Here is a 21,099-nt window from a genome sequence, read left to right as displayed (position 1 = left end):
TTTTGTGTCTTTACCGTTTTAACTAACTCTCGCGCTCTTGCGTACAAATTGTTGTTGCATGTGTTCAATTTGACGCGCTCTTCCGCTCTGTCCTATTCTTGATTGATTTGCGCTCTCGTCTTTTGCCTACCCGCGACTCTGTGATACGTGTTTTTGTGTTTTCATTTCTTTTTATTCTTTAGTTGTGAAGGCTTACTCTGCACATTAACCCTTGTGTCAGAACTGGTCAGTATATTCTTATACACAGATTTTTTACCTTTAGAATTTTAATTTTTATTTTTTTGTAGTTCCTTTTGTAATTAAATTAAACTTTTTGATAAAATGGTTGTCTGCTCAAAAAATAATTGCATAGTTGCCACTAATGCGGTTGACTCCCATGATTATATTCTTTGTTGGTTGTGTGACAATGCGGTTCACGTTAAGTGTGCAGGTTACACAGGCAGAATCAAGGAGTCTATTGCTAAAGGTGGTGGCTTAAAATATGGATGTGATGCTTGCCGGGAGGTCGAGAATGAGATGCGCTCTTTCATGAGGCTAGGACTAGAGATAGTGTTGACACTTTAAGGGCAGGTTTTAATAAACTCCAAGCGGAGTTTACTGCGGTGGAGACTCAGTTCAGAAGTTTATCGCTTATAAATGAGTCTCCGAAACGTAAAAGGACCAGTCCTTGGGGTGTTTCTGTATCTGTAGATCCGCCAGCGTCTCTTATCATCCCCGACCGGTCTCATGCACCGTCCACTCCTAATGTACAGCAATTGATATCGTTTAAGAGCCCGGTTGTGAATGCTATTAGTAATGAATTAACGGTATCACCTGGGAATGACCTCTTAAAAACGATGCCTATTGTTGTGTCCGATGTGTCTGGGCAATTACCCATTCCAATGGAAATTGCCGATAGTTCTAAAAGTATCGAGGGCCCCGTAAACAAGTTGACTGCTGCAGTGGGTGACTTGTCCAACGTTACTGCTGCGGCTGACGCTTCGGGACCGCGGCCTCTCGTTGGCATACCACCAAAGTAACATATATTTGTTTCTAGGCTAGACCCTGTTGTCACATCTGATGATGTAATAGCCTATATTCGGAAGAAAGTTAACGTCTCGAATATTGCGGTGGAGAAGTTTAAATTTTCTTATTCTCGGGACATTTCGTCCTTTAAAATTAGTGTTTCTGCCAATATCTTCGACACTATATGTCGAGAAGATTTTTGGCCTAAACATATAATAGTTAAGGAATATACTGTAAAAAAGAAAAATCGGCAACCGATTCGCTTGCCTACAACAACAACAAATACTATTCCTGCCACATCAGCATCTGCTGGTGTGTCAAAAAACTAGCTTCGTCCCTTAACCTGGGTTACCAGTACGTTAGAGGACTGAAATCTAAACTTCCTAATCTATATGTAGATAGTCTTTCTTTTGAGCATAACATTCTAGCTTTCACAGAGACGTGGCTAAAACCTGATATTGCTGATGCATCGGTTTTTTCCACAAACTTTTCTATTTTCAGACGTGACCGGATTTCTCGCATAGGTGGTGCCGTTCTGATAGCTGTTGATGCTGCTTTAAGTTTGTCGGTGTTAAAGTAAATTTTAAATCTTTTAATGCTTTCATTACTTGTTCCTATATTCCACCATTGTCAGACATGGTGGTATATTTAAATCATTTAGAGGCAATTCAGTTTGTCTCCTCTTTAGTTTCGAGTCAAGACATGCTCATAGTTGTAGGTGATTTTAATTTACCCGCTTTAGCATGGTCACTAACAGATGAATCTACCACGTTGTTGCCCTCTTTGTCACATGACTTTATTGATGGCCTTCTAGGCTTATCTTTATCTAATGGAAAATCGTTAGATCTTATTTTTGTATTGTACTTGGTTCAAATGAGTTACCTCTAACTAGGTGCTTTAGTAAGACTGACTTTGCCAGCCTTAATGAAATCATTGCTACTACCGATTGGTCTTATCTGTACAATTGTAGTGATATGAACTCGGCTGTTCGTTTTTTCTATGATACTTTGAATTCACTCTTTGATATTTGTGTGCCTCTTGGTAGGCTGGAGCGGCTTAACAAACCTCCCTGGTTCTCTCGCGAGCTATCCAATTTTAAAAATGTGAAGACACGATATTATAAGAAGTTTCAAAAAACACGTCGTTCATCAGATTATGCTCTGTATACAGTCGCTCGTTCAAAATTCATGATGCTTAATACACAATGCTATACAAATTATCTTCAGCGGTGTAAGCTTCAGTTTTCTTCTGACCCTAAACAATTTTATAATTTTGTTAATTCTAAACGTAAGACCTCTGTGCACCCATCTTTTTTGTCTTTTCAAAATAAAAAAGCGAGCACTGATCAGGCAATTGCCGATATTTTTGCGAGTTTTTTCAAAACCAATTATTCCTCAACGGAATATCGAGCAAGTCCGTATCCTTATCACTTAAAAAAGGGTAATTGCATTATCAATCCAGTGATTGATGAAAGTTCTATTCTTAGCGAACTTAAATTAGTTAAACCTGTTTATTCTCCGGGGCCAGACGGTCTTCCTGGATGTGTACTCAGGTTCTGCGCAAACGCATTATGTAAACCCATTTTAAAATTGTTCCTATTGTCTGTCGAATCTTCCTCTTTTCCATCTATTTGGAAGGAGTCGTATATCATTCCTTTGCATAAAAATGGCAAAAAGTCCGAAGCCTCTAACTAAAGGGGTATCTCAAAATTGTCCGCTATTCCGAAAGCTTTTGAGAAAATTATAACTTCTCAATTGCAACATTTTTGCAGCTCTATTATTTCGCCATCCCAACATGGGTTTGTGAAACGTAGATCTACAACCACTAACCTTTTAGAATTTACATCAATAATTATCAAGGGATTCAAAAATGGTAAACAAACTGATGTCATATACACTGACTTCAGCAAAGCCTTTGATTCCGTTAATCATACCCTATTACTTTCTAAGCTGAGCGACATTGGGTTTCCACCCCTTTTCCTTTCTTGGGTTCGAGAATATTTCACAAATAAAAAACAGAAGGTACTTTTTAAGTCTTCTTTTTCCGTTTCCATTCCTGTGACTTCTCGTGTACCTCAAGGTAGTCATCTTGGCCCTCTGCTCTTCACACTATTTATTAACGATCTTCCATCAGTCATTGTTCATTCGCGTGTGCTTATGTATGCTGACGATGTCAAGCTTTGTCTTACACATAAAGATACAGATTCATCAAGTCGGTTGCAGCGTGGTGGCAACTCCCTTATGCAGATTGGCAACGCAGCAGCAGTCGAGAGAAGTGGGCAGTCGAGGTTCAGCAGTCAACAGTCGAGGTTCAGCAGTCAACAGTCGACGTTCAGCAGTCAGCCGTCGAGGTTCAGCAGTTAATAGTCAATGTTTAGCAGTCAGAGGTATCAGCAGTCGGAAGAATCACCAGTCAGCAGTAAGAAGCCGATAAATGACGGAAATTTAGAAAATCAAGAATCGAGATGGAAACTGGGTTCCATCTGGTTTGACGACTGAAGTCATAGGCAGTGCTCATAATAGTGTTATATCAGCACATGGAGGAATGGCTAAGACCCTAGAATTAATAAGGAGATTTTTTTATTGGCCAGGCATGGTGTCACAAGTGAGAGATTATGTACGTAACTGTGATATTTGCAAGTCTACCAAAGCCCCGAATTACATTTTAAAATCCGCCGTTGGGAAAGCCAGCAGTTTCAATGCGTCCTTTTCAAAGGTTATACATAGACCTGCTCGGTCCATATCCACGCAGTAAGCGAGGGCATATTGGGTTGGTAATAGTTTTGGATCACTTTTCCAAATTTCATTGGCTTTGTCCGTTGAAGAAGTTGACATCTCGTTTAATACAGGAGTTTCTTCAGGATCATATTTTCTTTATGTTTGGTATTCCGGAAATCCTAGTGAGCGATAACGGAGCACAATTCAAAGCGGTCGAATTTAAAGCGTGGCTAACGAAGCTTGGTATTAAGCATGTATATACAGCGTTGTATTCACCTCAAGCCAATGCCTCAGAACGGGTGAATCGATCAATCATAGCAGCGATTAGAGCTTATCTTAACGATGATCATAGAGAGTGGGATGAACATATTCCAGCTATTAGTTGTGCTCTGCGGAATGGTCATCATGTGAGCATTAATTGTTCTCCATATCATGCAGTTTTTGGCTTTGATATGATTACACATGGGTCTCATTATAGTCTACTAAGTAAGTTCAATTTATTAGATGAATCACTTAATCCCCTTAGGAAAGACGATCAATTGTTGTTGAGAAAAGAAATAAAACAGCAAATTGCAAACAGCAGATAAAAACGCCAAGCAGTATAACTTGCGCACTCGGAAAATTCATTTTAGGATAGGGCAAGAAGTATTCAGAAGAAACTTCAGCCAGAGTAATTTTCAGAAAAATATGAATGCGAAATTCAATCCGCAATGGGTGAAATCTAGAGTCAGGGAATCTTTAGGGAATTGTTATTATGTTTTAGAAGACCTTCAAGGGAAATTGCAAGGAACATATCATGGCAAGGACATTAAACAATGAGGGTTTTCAGACTAATTCCCCGAGAAAATTCTAGAATTCGTTTGTGGTTGTGGAGGGGCCTTGATTAAAACTTGAAGCTCAAAAAAAAAAGAAAAAAAAAAGAAAAGAATCAAAGGAAGACAGAATTTAAATGATTCGCGAATGCACTGCTTGATTGCAGAAAGAAAGTTCACCACAGTGGTACGTTTCTTTTTCCCATTATGCCAATAGCGGATAATGTCACTTTGATAATTGACTTCGGGTCTAAACGAAGATCAAAGCTAGGCATAGAGCATAGGCGAACTATCTTGATAAATTCTTTTCAAATTGGCAACCGAGCGGAACAGTCCTTTGCAGGAAGTGAGAAAAAAATTAATATTTCATTTTTTTTGTGGTTAAAATAACCCAAGTAAATTTTAAATCCGAATAAATACAAGCCATCTTCATGGGCTTGAATCGGAAATAAAAAAGAAACCATTGATGTTGGTGTTCTCTATTTCAAGATATACTTCTTGAGTAAGTGCTAATTTTTCTTTGAATCATTAAAAATTTGGTCATTTTTGCAAATAAAATTTTGCACGCAGATTTTCAAAGTCTCGGTATGTTTGTTCATGATGGAAAAGAAAAAAGGAAATTAAAATGTATTGCTTTGATTAAGCAGAAGGTAATTATACAGCTCTAAAGAAAAGAAAAAAAACGCATTAACGACATTCACATTTTATCACGTATGTGTATATAATTTTTTTTTGTTAGACAAACGTAAAGCCCAAATTTTGGTGTCAAATTTTCCGAAGCCAGAAGTCCAAGACATTTATGTTGGATAGTGCAAGCAGCGAAGAAGTTAGTTACCAAAGAGACGAAACAATTACATTGGCGACCGTCTGATCAGTCAGATTTCGATACGACAAGCGGCAAGCGGGGAAAAGTGAAAACAGCAAAAACACGCAGCCCAAAGAATAAATTGTATCCGAGTTAAAAACGAGTGAAAATCAAGTAAAAAAAGGGTTTAAGCCAGAAAGCCATAGTAAAAACGAAAATTTTTAACTTCTTCTTTTGTTTAAACCTAGCTTATATACTAGAATCGAAAGCTAGAATAAGTTGGTGTACAAGTAATAATTGGTAATAAGAGAAAAAAAAAAAAAGCAAAAGGAGTGAAGCAAGTGAAAAAAAAAGTATACAAAGAAGAAAACGCAAAGCAACATTTCGAGCCACATTGTGCAAAAACAAAATTGTTTTTTTACGTCGCGAGGTAACATACACTAAAAATGAAAAAAAAGGAGCAAAAACAAAAAAATGGAAAAAATGAACTAATGCAAAATTGAAAGGTCAAAAAAAAAAAAAAAAAAATCTATAACAGAGGAAGAAGAAAGTGAAAATATAAACGAAAAGAACATTTAAAAAAAAAAAACAAGCATGAGCAATTGCTTTACTTGGTAACGAAACAAAAAAAATGTGAACATAATTAATACAAAAAAAATTAAATTAAATCTATAGCCTCTACAGCAATTCCTCGAAGGCCTTCGTCGGACGCTACAAGGGTGAGTTTTTTTTACTACATTTTTTTGTTACCAAAATATAAAGCGAAGTCGGAGACGTTAAGCAAGAGTATTCAATGCAAAGACAAAAGCGAAAACAATTGTCGTTGCTTATCTCCACTCCGTTTGCCCCTCTCTATGTTTTTATATACTTCTAATGTGTTTCAAATAAAATCATGCGTAAAGAAAAGAAAAAAAGAAAATGAACTGAAAGTGAAAAGTATCAAAAGAGAAAAAGGATCTCGCCTCGATCACATCACGCACCCAAATTATCACTAAGGCCATTTAAATAATATAAAATATATGTATTCTTAACACAAAGAAACATTGTTAATAAAATAAGACTAAATAAGGAAATCACATCCTTTAATAATATTGAAATAAATAAACCGGGATAAAGTAAAATCCCACATATATTAAATATAAATTTAATTAAATATATATCATTAAGTATACAAATAAAAGAAATATAATTAAAAATATAATTGCAAAAAGGGTATATTAATTTTGGTCAGAAGTGTGCAACGCATAGAAGGAAGCATCTACGACCATATAAAGTATATATATTCTTGATCATAGGTTGATCTTTCGAAAACAGTGACTTTTGTCAATAACTTCGTTACTTTTAACGCGATTGCTTTCAAAGTAAATATTTTTTAGTTAAATATATCTGTTAATGACTGTGCCGAATTTGATAAAGATCGGGTGACTATATCATATAGCTCCCATAGGAACGATCGGTGGAAAACAGTGACTTTGATCAATATCTTCGTTATTTCTTATGCTAAGATTGTAGGCCGTTCTTTCGCAAACTTTAGCCTTTTTAGAAAAAACGTTTTTCCATTTTGATGGCTATGGGTAAGAAAAGAGTTACCAAAAAAGTTGCAAGGGTATACAAACTTTGACGCGGTCGAAGTTAGCCCCGGCCCTAAATATAATTAAAAAAGTAAATATATTGAAAAATATGAAAGAAACTAACTTCGGCTATGCCGAAGTTTATATACCCTTGCAGTATACTTGGCAATAATATTTTTCCTTTTTGAAATTTCTTTCTGTTGATTTGATGATGACGTAGTAGGCAGCAAGCAGCGCTGCAGCGTTTAAACCGATTTATATTGACTGTAACTTGTGTTTTCTTTATACGATCAGATTCAAATTTTGGGATCTGAGATTTTATTCAATACTATCATATTGGTAAATTTCATGGGGATACTCCAATTTTTGCGAAAATGTTTCTTCTAGAGCTATATGATATAGTTTCCGATCCTAAAGATTTTCATACTTTATCTTACCCAGGTAATATAAAACCCCAAAAAAAATTTCTTCCCGATAGCTCTTAAGACGGCTGAGTAAAACGCATACGCACAGACGGACATGGCTATATCGACTCAGCTACTTATGCTGATCAAGAATTTATATACTTTATGGGATCGGAAACGTCTCCTTCTGTGCGTTACAAACATCTGACCAATTTTATAATACCCTCTGCAAGGGTATAAAAAGTAAATAAAAATGTGTCAAAAAAATATATAAAGCATTATGAAACACTACCAACAGAGCCACGTCGACACTTTGTAATGTGCCGTCGAGCTCTGTAGTTAAGCCCGCATCTCATTTTCGCATTGAAATGCGATGTTGACAGCTTCACAACTTCACGTCACACATACACCACGAAGCCTGAGCATGTACCGACGAGTGTACACATACATATGCAAAATGAGAACACACCCTTCAGTACCAAATTGTCGCCGTTGACAATAGACATAGCAGGTTCGATCCCGGGCCGTGGCCATGCAAACAATTTTTTTTTTTTTTGTTTTCATAATAAATTAATTTCTTTCTCGTGCCTGAAGTTGACGAGAACCTTGTTCAACCCCCGGCCGAAACTTTTTTTTTCCATTTTAAATAATCATTATTTAATATTTTTATAATAATATTGCGTTTGCTATACTCACACGCAGAATAATTGAAATATGAAATTGAAACAAAAAAATTGAAACAACTGAAAAATTGTATTTGCTGAGATTCGGAGAAATGTCTCAACATCCAATACACAAATTCTTGGCATCGATTCAAATATGTTTGTTGTGTAACCATCCACTTTTACAAGAAAAAAAACTTTTAGATTTTTTTTCCCCCTTTTTACTGCATTTACTTTATTTTTTATTCACTTTATTTTGAGAACACATTCGCTCAAGGCACTTATGGGCAAGAGAAAAAAAAAATGTATTATTTAAAGACGCGACGGAAGACGGTCCCTGCTCGGGCGCCAGTTAACTTCCTCTTATTTGAGGAGGTCACCTTGCAGTAGCAAGGATTTGATTTCCATCCCCCAACGGCACGCACACCACCCAATCATCAAGACTTTGGTTCGATCTCACGTTATAATAGTTTATTTCCTCTTGTAATCTCTCTCGGGTGTTCTCCACCCAGCCACCTCCCGCTTCGGCCTTCTGGCCCGTTCTGCCCACATTCCGCTGCTGCTGCCGCTGATGTTGGCGCCGCTGCTGCTGCTGCCGCTGATGCTGCTGCCGCTGCGGCTGATGCTGCTGATGCTGAAGCTGTTGCTGCTGATGCTGCTGCGGCTGATGGTGCTGCAGCCGCTAATGCTGTTGCTGTTGTTAACTTGTATGTATGATCATCATATATAAATCATAAATCGTTCTGGGAACAGGAAAGAGGCGATGCCACGTCTTTTTTCCTGGGTCTCGTTCCCCAATTTAGTGACCAGGGTTGGTAACTCGTGCCGATCCTGGACTCCAACTCGCGTCTCTGTGCTTCATGTGCGTCCTCGACGATGCCGGCTCCGCACCGGCTTTGCGTCAGGTAAAACGTAACTTGCCCGTGACTTCTGCCTATCCCCTGCTGTAGGTCTGGGATAAAGCAGTAAGTCCAACGGCCCTTTGCAGATTCCGTCCATCGTTGCTGCCATCAAGCCACATGTTCGCCTCGTATTTCTTGCCGTATACTGGCTAAGGGCGATCGTCAACCACCGGTGGTATGGAGTGTAGCGCTCTGTACATCGCGTCTGCTTCGTACACTAGAACGATCGGAGACAGACCAGCGATGCGCAGTATCGTCTGAAATTGTGCGGAACGCACTGCAAATTCTCATTGCGCAGAGTCTAAAGACCGATTCCAGCCCTCGCCTATAGCTTTTCATCCGTAACGCTAGGGCTAGTGCCCAAACAGTGGCAGCGTACAGGGAAATGGATTTTGTCACGCTAGTTAACAACAGCCTTCTCTCTTGTTTGGGGCCTCTTGTATTGAGCATGATCCTTGCCAGCGCGCGTGCAGAGCTCAGTGCCTTCTGGCACGTATATTCCAAGTGCCCACGGAAGCAGAGTCGTGTATCCAGCATTACCCCTAGGTATTTGATGGCCCTCTTAGATGTGATAGTTTTGCCACCAACTTCTATAGAGGCGGTCTCGACTTTTGTTACGCAAAGCTCCTTTTCCGTTACCACCACCGCGATATCATCGGCAAAGCCGATTATGCGTGTGCCCGGATCAAAATTTAGTCTGAGGACTCCGTCGTACATGGAATTCCACAGGAGAGGGCCCAGGACTGAACCCTGTGGTACTCCAGCAGAGATGCTATATTCCTCCGAGCCGTCCACTGTCGAGAATCGAAGGCGCCTATTTGTGAAGTAGCTGTCCACTATGTGCAGCAGATTACCCTGAACGCCGAAAGACGCCAGACTGTCCATTATACGACTCCATTCAGCCGAAATTGAATGCGTTTCTGATGTCGAGAGTCACCACCATGCAGTATTGTTTGGTTCCCCCTTTCCATCGGTTACCAGATATGGCGTCTCTGGCTGTGTCCACAACTGTGCTTATCGCGTCTATCGTTGATCTTGCCTTTCTAAATCCGTATTGCTTTGGAGAAAGTCCACCTCCTTGCTCAATAGCCCTGTTGAGCCTACGCGCTATGAGCGATTCCAATATTTTCCCTGCTGTGTCCAGAAGACAGATAGGCCTATACGATGAGGCCTCGCCGGGGGGCTTGCCCGGTTTTGGTAGGAGTACCAGATTCTGCCTTTTCCATCTGGATGGAAAAGTTCCTTCTCTCAGGCATGCATTGTACATTTTTATGAACACATCAGGGTGCAGATTAACTGCCAGCCTTAAAGCTCTGTTCGGGATGCCGTCAGGGACAGGAGCTTTCTTATTATTTAGTTTGTTGACGATTTCCAACAGTTCTGTTTTCGTGCACGCTGTTATATCTATCTCACTGCTTCGAGTTGCCAGTGGTAGCTGGACCTGTTTTTGTGGGAAAAATGAGCTGACGATTTAATTCAGACTCGCTGCATCAGATGGTATTCATGTTTTCCCGACATCACACAGTGGGCGAAACGGCTGATTTAGCAGCGATTAATTAATAACTTCTGCAAAAATTATGCTATTTTTGTACGGTTTTTTTTTGTAGATAAAAATATTACACATCAAAACTAATGAACAAAAATTGTTTCATTCAGTGAAAATATTTGTTTTTATTATTTGTTCCAAGTTAGTGTAAACCTGTTTTATTCTATGTCTGGTCGTTTTCGCTCAATTTTAAGAAATTTCGTTACACATTTTCAAAATTTTTTTTTTTGCTGTTACTTATAAAGGATATATACACATATAAAAAAAATTCAAATAAATTGGACAGCTACATATATTATTAAAAAAGCTTATCGGAAATTTAATATTCTCTTGCATGTGTACTCATTTTCACCAAGAGTTATGTTTAATCGAGAAAATATATGCTTGTATCTTTAAAAAAAAACACATTTTTTTTTAATCATTCAATATAGAGTAAATATAATATATACTTTTTTTTTATTTTTCAATTTAATTCCTAATCAGTATCTGATGTTGTGCAATCTGAAAATTCTTCTTGTGAGTCTTTACTTAAAATAAGACTAATAATGTCTTTATCTAAAAACTGATCTTTTTTAGAAAATTTATCTGTGGATTTTGCTAACATTGTAATAAACTTCAAAAATATTTTATATACTTTTTTTTTAATTTTTCAATTTTACTCCTATTCGGTATCTGATGTTGTGCAATCTGATAACTCTTCTTGTGCGTCTTTACTTAAAATAAGACTAATAATGTCTTTATCTAAAAACTGATCTTTTTTAGAAAATTTATCTGTGGATTTTGCTAACATTGTAATAAATGGGTCCGATGAAATAAAAAGTGTGTGAGCCAAGTCTTCCATTGTGTTACTGCGAGAATTTTTTCGTGTGTGGTTTAATCGAAACTTTCTCTGGTCTTTATTTCTGGCCTCAAGAGCTTCTTCTGACATCATACCTATCAGAAGGGCAAAGTGTTCTATAATTTCTGCACCGTGAATCAAAATTTTATGGACAGATGAAGGCATATAGAACCATGAGTACTTGTCTACAAATAATATTGCAGTTTGAAATGCATAATGTTTAAAGGCTTGTGCATCAATTTCACATCCGGATGCTATTGTTCGTAAGATTACACTAAATCGAGAATTAAAAGATAGTTGACTCCAGTTATTTTGGCAGCTAATTTTGCATCATGAAAAAACTTTCTCGCTGTGTTGCCGTTATTTGTATTGCCTGAGCCACCTGGCTGGGGAATATCAACCAATATACCCATCTTCTTTCGCAAATTCTTTTGTATTTCCAGTTTTCTAATATTAACAGCTGATTTATCTGTACCTCGAACTTGCCAATTTGTAATTATCAGTCTATAGCTAATATGCAGAATGCAATCAAATGAACCGAATCCAAGCATGTAGACTGGATAAACCATATTCGTAGAGATTTTCTTTGCATGGTAAATTTTTAATATCACTGAAATCATTCATTTTTTTTGGAGTTGTGAAGATGACGATTCCGCAAGAACACTAAATACTTTTCCGTCTATCATGGTCATATAAAATTGATGATGTACTTCAAAACTTTCTACAATAGTTGGCTGTATTGTTGTTATTTGGCTTTTGAAATTATTAACAACATCATTAACCAAATCTGCTGTTTCCTTTCGACAAAGCACTTTTAATGGCCTGCAATAACGAGTGGATGAAGGTTCCTCATTCTTCCAAACTTTTTCTGATCCACGAAGTATTTCCAATGGTACCAAGTACACCGAAAACATGTGCTGATCGATCATACAAGCGTTTAAATCATTAAAATTTTGGCGATAAGTTGAGTGGCCACTACTTCCATCACAGCCCCATTTATATATAGCAGTTAGCTGGGAACCATTGTTATTCTCTATACTTGGAAAATCTTTACAATGTGCTTTATATATTCGGGATACTGTGTGGTCAATTAAATTTTGTAAAGGTACTTCAAATGAATGATCAGTTACTTCTAGACCACTAGGATAGCACAGTTTTTTTTTGCAGACCGCAATACATCGTACGTCGGAAAAATATTTGCATTTCGCTTTTTGGTACCACGCTGCAAGTCCGTGTAAGCCTTCTTTGTGTAACCACCATCAATATATAAGGCTAAGGCTTCCTCTGGTGTGTAGTTAATTGGTTGTTTATCATCGGATTGAATGAACGATATTACTTTCTTGGGAAGACTTTCATCTCTTCGCTTTCCACAATTGTACAAACTAGTACTTGCCCCAGAGACCAACTCATTGCTCGGAATTTCCTTGACAATGTCCGACAATTTTTTTTTTTGTTTTTCCCTGACTATCTCCCCAACTGAGTTTAGGTCGTCCAACATTTGAAATTTGGTCCACCAATATTAGATCGTCATCTAACCACTCTTGGTTGTTTACCTCAAAATTTTGGCAAATTCGGTGGTTCTCTTTCCATTTCCATGTCAATTTTTTTATGAAATTTTTAATTTTCATGGCAATATACGCGCATTGGCTTTTGTCGAATTTAGTTCTATCAATAATATTGGTGTATATGTACGTCTCTACCGCAAAAGTTTTTTTTGAAGCATCAGGCTCGTATGCCATATTGTAAAAAGTGCTCGCTTGCACACTGACATTGTTGCTAAAAAAATTATTTTTAAAATAATATGCGGATATATGCAGCTCATTGTGGACAATTTCACTTCGTAATACACAGACTAATTTCTCTAAACATTGATACCGAACCCAGTCGGACCTTAAAAGTTATATTCTACTAAAGTTCAATTTATTAGTAAATGTTAAGACACATATAAGTACCAAAGAAAATATTACATTTTGGGACGAAACACAATCACAGGTCACAAACATTTATTTTGTTAGTAACTACATACCTTTTTCTTTAATTTACAGCAAAAAGTTCAATTGAAAGCAACAACACTAATTTATACAAATTTTTTTTATACGCAATCAGTATTGGCGGGAAAGCTGATGGCTACAGCTGATGAAACATATGCTGACTTCAAAGCTTCACTGCTGTTCAAGTATTGGTAGAATATCGAATCGAATAATGTTTTTGGACTATTGAATATGTTAGTAATCGACTGCAAAAACAATTTTGGCGCCAAGTTTTACTTTAAATTTGAATTAATCGGAGCTAAATCAGCCGTTTCGCCACTGTGTTAACCCTTTTTACCTACTTTTGCTAAAAATAGATTTTTTGTCCCACTTCCCATTCTCTTTTTTTATCGTAAACAACGACAAGTGCACTACTTCGGCCGATGCTGAAGATTCGATGATGTAAGTGGAATATTTGCATAATGATAATATGAATGTTTTATATGAATGTAGGATTGCGTGAAAACCCCTAATGGTATCAGAATGCCGATAACGATATTAGTTTGATAGATATCAAAAGATGGTCAATCGAGGAGAGAGAGATGCTTGAGTTACTGGACGAGAGGTTGTGTTGGTCTCGTTAAATTAAAAGTGTTCAATAAGATGGTTTCTTTTTCTTTTGTTAATAATTAAATAAAAATGATAAGCTACGGATACATAAAAGCAAAGTGGTGTGAAGAGTATTTTATTTTGGTCCAGTGGACTCAGCCTTTCTACATTTTGGGGGCTCGTCCGGGATAGTAACAAAGAGCGAGTGAGATAGAAAACTTTATGAAGAAATCGCGCGTAATTGCAAGAGTGACGCCAACATAAGGAAGCATGAGAGCAAGCGAGACAAAAAAAATGCGTGCTTTAATTTCACCACCGAAAGACAAGAAAAGAGACGAACACATGAGAAATAACAACAAAGACGAAAAGATGAGAAATGCTTAAAAGTCGACAATTCTGTTCAGAGAGGAACAAAATGAGGAAAAGCAAGAACAAAGACGAAAATATTTGAAAGACGAAGAACTTCCCAAAGACGAAAACTTGTTCAGAGACGAACACGAAGAGCATCAAAAGACGAAAGACGACAAAAATTTGTTCAGAGAGGGCCAAAACGAGGAGAAAAATTGAACTTGCTTGGATTCGGCGCTATCCAATCATTCATGCAAGCCAAGAAGTAACCTGGAGCAGAGATCGGACTAGGAGTCACACGGAGAGTGGCTGCTAATAAGAGGAGTACCAGAGCGAGACGAGACGACCCGATTCACCACTACATGCACAGTCAGAAGGCATCATCCATCCAACATTGTGTGTGTGTGAGTGAGAAGAAGCTAAGACGTAAAGAAGAAGACCCGTAAGAAGACAACTGCGTAAAGAAGACGACACGTAAGAAGACAACTGCGTAAAGAAGATCACGAGAAACGGACAACATAGACGTAAAATAACCAGGGCTACATCGCAAGTACATTTATTTTTAATACTAACAATAGTTAAAAGTTTTGAGAAAAGAAAATAGATGAATTACAATTTTTAAAATAAGAAAAGAAGATTTAAAATTTTGAAAATAAGAAAAGAAGATTTACAATTTTGAAAATAAGAAAAGAAGATTTACAATTTTGAAAAATAAGAAAAGATGATTTAAATGTTTTGAAATAAGAGAACAGATGAATTACAATTTTTAAAATAAGAAAAAAAGATTTAAAATTTTGAAAATAAGAAAAGATGATTTAAAAGTTTCGAATTAGAGAAAGAGAAATAAGAAAAGAGGAACTATATATATATATATATATGATTCCACACAAGAGTGAAATTTTTTTTTATGTATGCGTATTCATTGATATATATATATCGGAGTCAACACAGGAGTAAAAAATTTTTTATATATATATATGTAGGATTGCGTGAGAACCCCTAATCAGCGTTTGCAAAAACTACTCTGTAGCAGCAATAGCAATAAAAATTGTCCTATGCTCTCGCTACCGCTCTCATTTTTGACGAGAGCCGTAGCAAAAACTACAGCTGTAGCAAGTAGCACAAAAACAAATGATGCGCTACGCTCTGCCGTAGCGGTAGCTGAAAACAGATAGCGGTAGCGATAGCTGAAAACAGGGAGCAGATGAAATCATAGCAAGATAAGAACAGAGCCGGATGAGAACATAGGGAGATGATATCAGAGGGAGATGAGAGTAAAACAAATGTGCGAGAGCGATATGAGCAGCAGCAGATCTTTTTTGTGTTTGTTTTTACTCCAATTTTTGGTCGATGTTATATTAACGTAGGCACAAATTGTGTAGTTACAGAAATCAAATAATAAAAACATTTTATTCAGTTACTAAATTAGAAATTATAATGAACTTAGAAATGTTTATTTATATTCATTTTCAAATAAAGACATTAAAAAAATAAAACAAAAACTATTTCAGTCACGGTGCATTTCAAAAACCGACCAAAAATTGGAGTAAAAACAAACACAAAAAAGATCTGCTGCTGCTCATATCGCTCTCGCACATTTGTTTTACTCTCATCTCGCTCTGATATCATCACGCTATGTTCTCATCCGGCTCTGTTCTCATCTTGCTATGATTTCATCTGCTCCCTGTTTTCAGCTATCGCTACCGCTATCTGTTTACAGCTACCGCTACGGCAGAGCGTAGCGCATCATTTGTTTTTGTGCTACTTGCTACAGCTGTAGTTTTTGACGCGACAAAACTGAGAGCATAGCAGACCACAAACTTTTTGTTGTTAGGCTACGGCTCTGCTACGGCTCTCGTCAAAAATAAGAGCGGTAGCGAGAGCTCAACGAAATGCTACGAAATAGCAGAGCATTTTCGAACGCTGCCCCTAATGGTATCAGAATGACGATAACGATATTAGTTTGATAGATATAGATAGATGGTCAATCGAGGAGAGAGATGCTTGAGTTGCTGGATAAGCTAAGATACATAAAAGCAAAGTGGTGTGAAGAGTATTTTATTTTGGTCCAGTGGATCCAGTGAGAGAGAAAACTTTATGAAGAAATCGCGCGTAATTGCAAGAGTGACGCCAACATAAGGAAGCATGAGAGCAAGCGAGACAAAAGAAAATGCGTGCTTTAATTTCACCACCGAAAGACAAGAAAAGAGACGAACACATGAGAAATAACAATGACGAAAAGATGAGAAATGCTTAAAAGTCGACAATTTTGTTCAGAGAGGAACAAAATGAGGAAAAGCAAGAACAAAGACGAAAATATTTGAAAGACGAACAACTTCCCAAAGACGAAAATTTGTTCAGAGACGAACACGAAGAGCATCAAAAGACGAAAGACGACAAAAATTTGTTCAGAGAGGGACAAAACGAGGAGAAAAATTGAACTTGCTTGGATTCGGCGCTATCCAATCATTCATGCAAGCCAACATTGTGTGTGTGTGAGTGAGAAGAAGCTAAGACGTAAAGAAGACGACACGTAAGAAGACAACTGCGTAAGGAAGACTACACGTAAGAAGACAACTGCGTAAAGAAGATCACGAGAAACGGACAACATAGACGTAAAATAACCAGGGCTACATCGCAAGTACATTTATTTTAATACTAACAATAGTTAAAAGTTTTAAAAATAAGAGAACAGACGAATTACAATTTTTAAAATAAGAAAAGAAGATTTAAAATTTGAAATTAAGGAAAGAAGATTTAAAATTTTGAAAAATAAGAAAAGATAATTTAAAAGTTTTGAAATAAAAGAACAGATGAATTACAATTTTTAAAATAAGAAAAAAGATTTAAAATTTTGAAAATAAGAAAGAAGATTTAAAATTTTGCAAATAAGAAAGAAGATTTAAAATTTTGAAATTAAGAAAAAAAGATTTAAAATTTTGAAAATAGGACAAGAAGATTTAAAATTTTGAAAATATGAAAAGAAGATTTAAAATTTTGGAATTAAGAAAAGAAGATTTATAATTTTGAAAATAAGAAAAGATGATTTAAAATTTTGAAAATAAGAAAAGATGATTTAAAAGTTTCGAACTAGAGAAAGAGAAATAAGAAAAGACGAACTACGAGTTTTGGAAATAAGTAACAAAGAAAAACTCAACAAAGAGGAATCAGAATATTTGTAATCATATAAACTAACATCTAATTTAAACACTAATTTAAATTATTTTGTAATCAATATTTTTACACATGTTGTATAACGAGATCACCGAACTGACCGTCGCAGGGTTAAAAGAAAAGTTAAAAGAGCTAAATTTAAGTGTAAAAGGCAACAAACCTGAATTAAGAGAGAGATTAATTTCATATTTTGATTTAGACACGAACGAGGAATCCTTATATTCAGGTGCTAATACCAGTATTCAAGGCGAAGTTGAAGAAGTTGAGAGAGAAGTGACAATGGCGTTCACATTAAAAGATATTCGTGATTCGTTGACAGAGTTTGATGGGAGCAACAAAAAGGATGTATTAGAATGGCTTTCAGACTTTGGGGCTACTGCTGTAACAGTACAATGGAATGATCTTCAGAAATGTATCTATGGTAGACAGCTGTTTGTCAACAGGAGCGGCTAAGTTGTTCGTAATAGTCAATAGGGTCTAACAAGTTGGAGTATCCTTAAGAGCGCGCTACAGGATGAGTTTACTGTTAAATTGTCGGCAAAAGAAGTTCACAAGCAATTAGAGAGTAGAAAGAAGAAATACAACGAGAGTCTGGTTGAGTACTTTTATCTAATGAAGAGTATAGCCAAAAGAGGCAGCTTAGATGAGGAAAGCATTGTCGAATACATCATTGAGGGTATCCCTGACTCTAAAATGAATAAAAGCGTTCTTTACCAAGCGAGAGATTTGAAGGAATTACGAGAGAAACTAACGATGTACGAGAAATATGCTTCCAACCAAGAGTCTAAAACAAACCACGATTTTAGAAGCTGCAATCGAGGAATACTTTGGAGGATTTCAAATGCTTTAAGTGTGGAGGAAATAATCACATCGCTAAGAATTGTAAAGACGATTTCAAATGTTTTAAATGTAATCAGATGGGCCACAAAGCTAATCAGTGTGAGACGAAGAATACAAAGGACACAACGAAGACAAATACAAATTATCAACAAATGACACTTAAGTTTAATCAATCTTTTAAGGACGTTCCAATAGGCAATGAAGAATTATCTGCTCTGTTTGATTGGGGCAGTGATCTTTCCACCATTAGCGAGAGTACTTATAAGGAAATAAACCCGGTTAACTTAAACCGTGAATGCAAGGAGGTAATTGGTGTAGGAGGGAAAAAGATTTGTACCTTGGATTTTTTGACGTCACTACAGAGTTCGGGATAAAGATACTTTGTACAAAGGAGTAATCGGAAATGATGTTTTGGAAAACTTAAATGTTACCATTGGGAAAAGAGGAATTGTTTTCCACAAAGAGGATGAGATGCCAAAACCAATCAGCACTGATAAGCAAACCGAAACAAAAGTCCAGATTTGCAAAAGACGGTTGAAATTATAATGACGATGACCTTATAAGAGGGTAACCCGTGCCCAGAAATGAAGACTGTAGTAGCAGACGAGATCCCAATTCATCAGAGGCCAAGACGTTTGCCATATCAGGATCAGACGATAGTAGATCAGCGAATAAAGAGAGAGACGAAGGGGGCAATAGTTCGTCAAAGCTTTTCCAAGCACTTGTGTCCTGTGGTGCTAGCATCGTGGAAAGATAGCAAGAATATAGAATGCTGTGATAATAGAAAGCCAAATCCGAAGATAATACGACGCAACATTGAAGACCACGATTTTGAGATCAAACATCGACCTGGAACTAAGATGAAACATACAGATGCTTGAAGATGACTCGTTGTTTAATGTCCGAAGAACACCTTAAAGACGAAATGAGTTAAAGAGTTAAAGTCTCAGTTAGAGGAAGAATTATTTATTGAGTTAAAACGAGGAAAAGATTAAATTCATAGAAGAGCAAAATATGATGTAGAGAATATTTGGGAAAATGAGGGCCCAAATAGGACCAATACCGTAGCAGAGTACATGAAGATGTAGTGACCATCATTCGGGACGAATGAGGCTGTAGAATGGCCGAATGTAGGATTGCGTGAGAACCCTAATGGTATCAGAATGCCGATAACGATATTAGTTTGATAGATATCGACAGATGGTCAATCGAGGAGAGAGAGATGCTTGAGTTGCTGGATGAAGAGGTTGTGTTGGTCTCGTTAAATTAAGTTAATAATTAAATAAAAATGATAAGCTAAGGATACATAAAAGCAAAGTGGTGTGAAGAGTATTTTATTTTGGTCCAGTGGACTCAGCCTTTCTACATGCATATACATATAGGTACTTATGTATACATTTTATTTTTTTGGAATTCTAAAAGCTTCTATATTCCGTTATTATGTATGTATGTATATTGCATACATTTTTGCGCTTAAATTTTCAATTAAAAATATTGTATCATAATATTTTTGCAAAAGTTGCCAGTTATATAAAAAGAATGAAAGCATTAATTTTTTCATGTGTAGCGTTCAGCAAAGCGACATAGATGTGCTTGCGTCGAAATGCTGAGGGCAATTAATCAACCCTAATGCTCTGTGTGAGGACTTCGGCAGCCGTTCGGTTACACGCATACGAGGTGCCGAACGTGTTCGCCCCGGGGGATATGAGTGCCGGGTTCTGCTTTAGATCCAGCCGTTTGCTATGGTATTCAAGCCTAGAGATTCAAAACTTTCTGTACCTCTTGAACGCTGAAACAGTCGCCGCGCACGGAAACACGCTCGTCTGGCTGCCGCTATATTGTCGCACGACTAATGTACAGCCGCATAGGGGCGTTTAAAAGTTTTCGACGTGTCATGCTAGCGTTGCAGGCTGTCTCAATGCTATGCATAATACTGTTCGCCATGTTTTCTGCGCTGTTTTCACTTGTGTTGAACAGCAGGTTTCCACAGAAAGCAGGAATGCTCAAAGTATCCACTCTGAATGCTCAAAGTATCCACTCTGAATGCTCACTCAAGAAGCAAACGCCTCTTCTATCTGTATGACTACTGCCCCATTCCGTGGCCCATGCATTAAAATCGCCGCCAATTATAACTGGGGTGCGGCCCCTAGCATCGTCCACTAGTTCGTCAATGACCTCTCCAAATCTAGCGATGGATAAGCTGTGGGGTAGGTAGCAGCTATATACCCAGTAGCTACCGCAGATCTGCGCTCTGACGAAGCCATCGTATGATCGCACATTAACCAGAGGTGCTTGGAGTGCGCTGCAGTTCCAAATAGAAGCCTTCTTTGTCGAGTCTGAGACCCAGCCTCCAATACTTTCCATTCTGTATGGTTCGCTGAGAATTTCAATATCTGCTGATACTTCGCGGATTGTTTGGTGCAAAAGATCTTGAGCCGCAATGCAATGGTTCAAGTTCAGCTGTATCACTTTTATTTAGGCGTCATCTTAATTTTTTCCGGTCCGCCTCAACTGAGGGCATAGCCGACTACCAGCTCTGTGTCCTATTTTGGCCCTGTCTACGCCTGCTTCAATACAAAGGAAGCAAGTTTCTGACCCATCGCACTTTGCAGCCTTATGGTCTGGCTGTCCACACTTGAGGCAGCAGTTCGACCTATGGTTTTGGCTGCTGCATTTGGGGTGTAACAACATTAACATTAATTTATAGTTAATTATACTTTATTTAAATATTAATTTATTCTTTAGTTCTTTGTACATCTACACTTGTTCGCTGTCACGCTCCAAGGCCCGATCGTTGCCACCTTACGTCCGATATCTCTTCGATATTCGTTATCGGTCTGGCAGGGTTGCCACACCTCTCCTTTTCTTATAAGCTTCAGTTTTAACCCGGTCTTCG

General features: G+C 37.4%; 1 long non-coding RNA gene across 1 annotated transcript; it reads left to right on the top strand.

Moving 5' to 3' along the window:
- The first annotated feature begins 11,094 nt into the window (after positions 1-11,094).
- Positions 11,095-11,256, top strand: LOC124461398. Its single transcript, XR_006955045.1, has 2 exons — positions 11,095-11,126; positions 11,187-11,256. It is a non-coding gene; the product is annotated as an uncharacterized LOC124461398 (long non-coding RNA).
- The last annotated feature ends 9,843 nt before the right edge of the window (positions 11,257-21,099 follow it).

This window comes from Drosophila willistoni, unplaced genomic scaffold (genome assembly GCF_018902025.1).
Source record: "Drosophila willistoni isolate 14030-0811.24 unplaced genomic scaffold, UCI_dwil_1.1 Seg388, whole genome shotgun sequence".
Lineage (NCBI taxonomy): Eukaryota > Metazoa > Arthropoda > Insecta > Diptera > Drosophilidae > Drosophila > Drosophila willistoni.
Note: the sequence above shows the minus strand (reverse complement) of the source record. Positions and strands in the feature narration are given on the sequence as shown.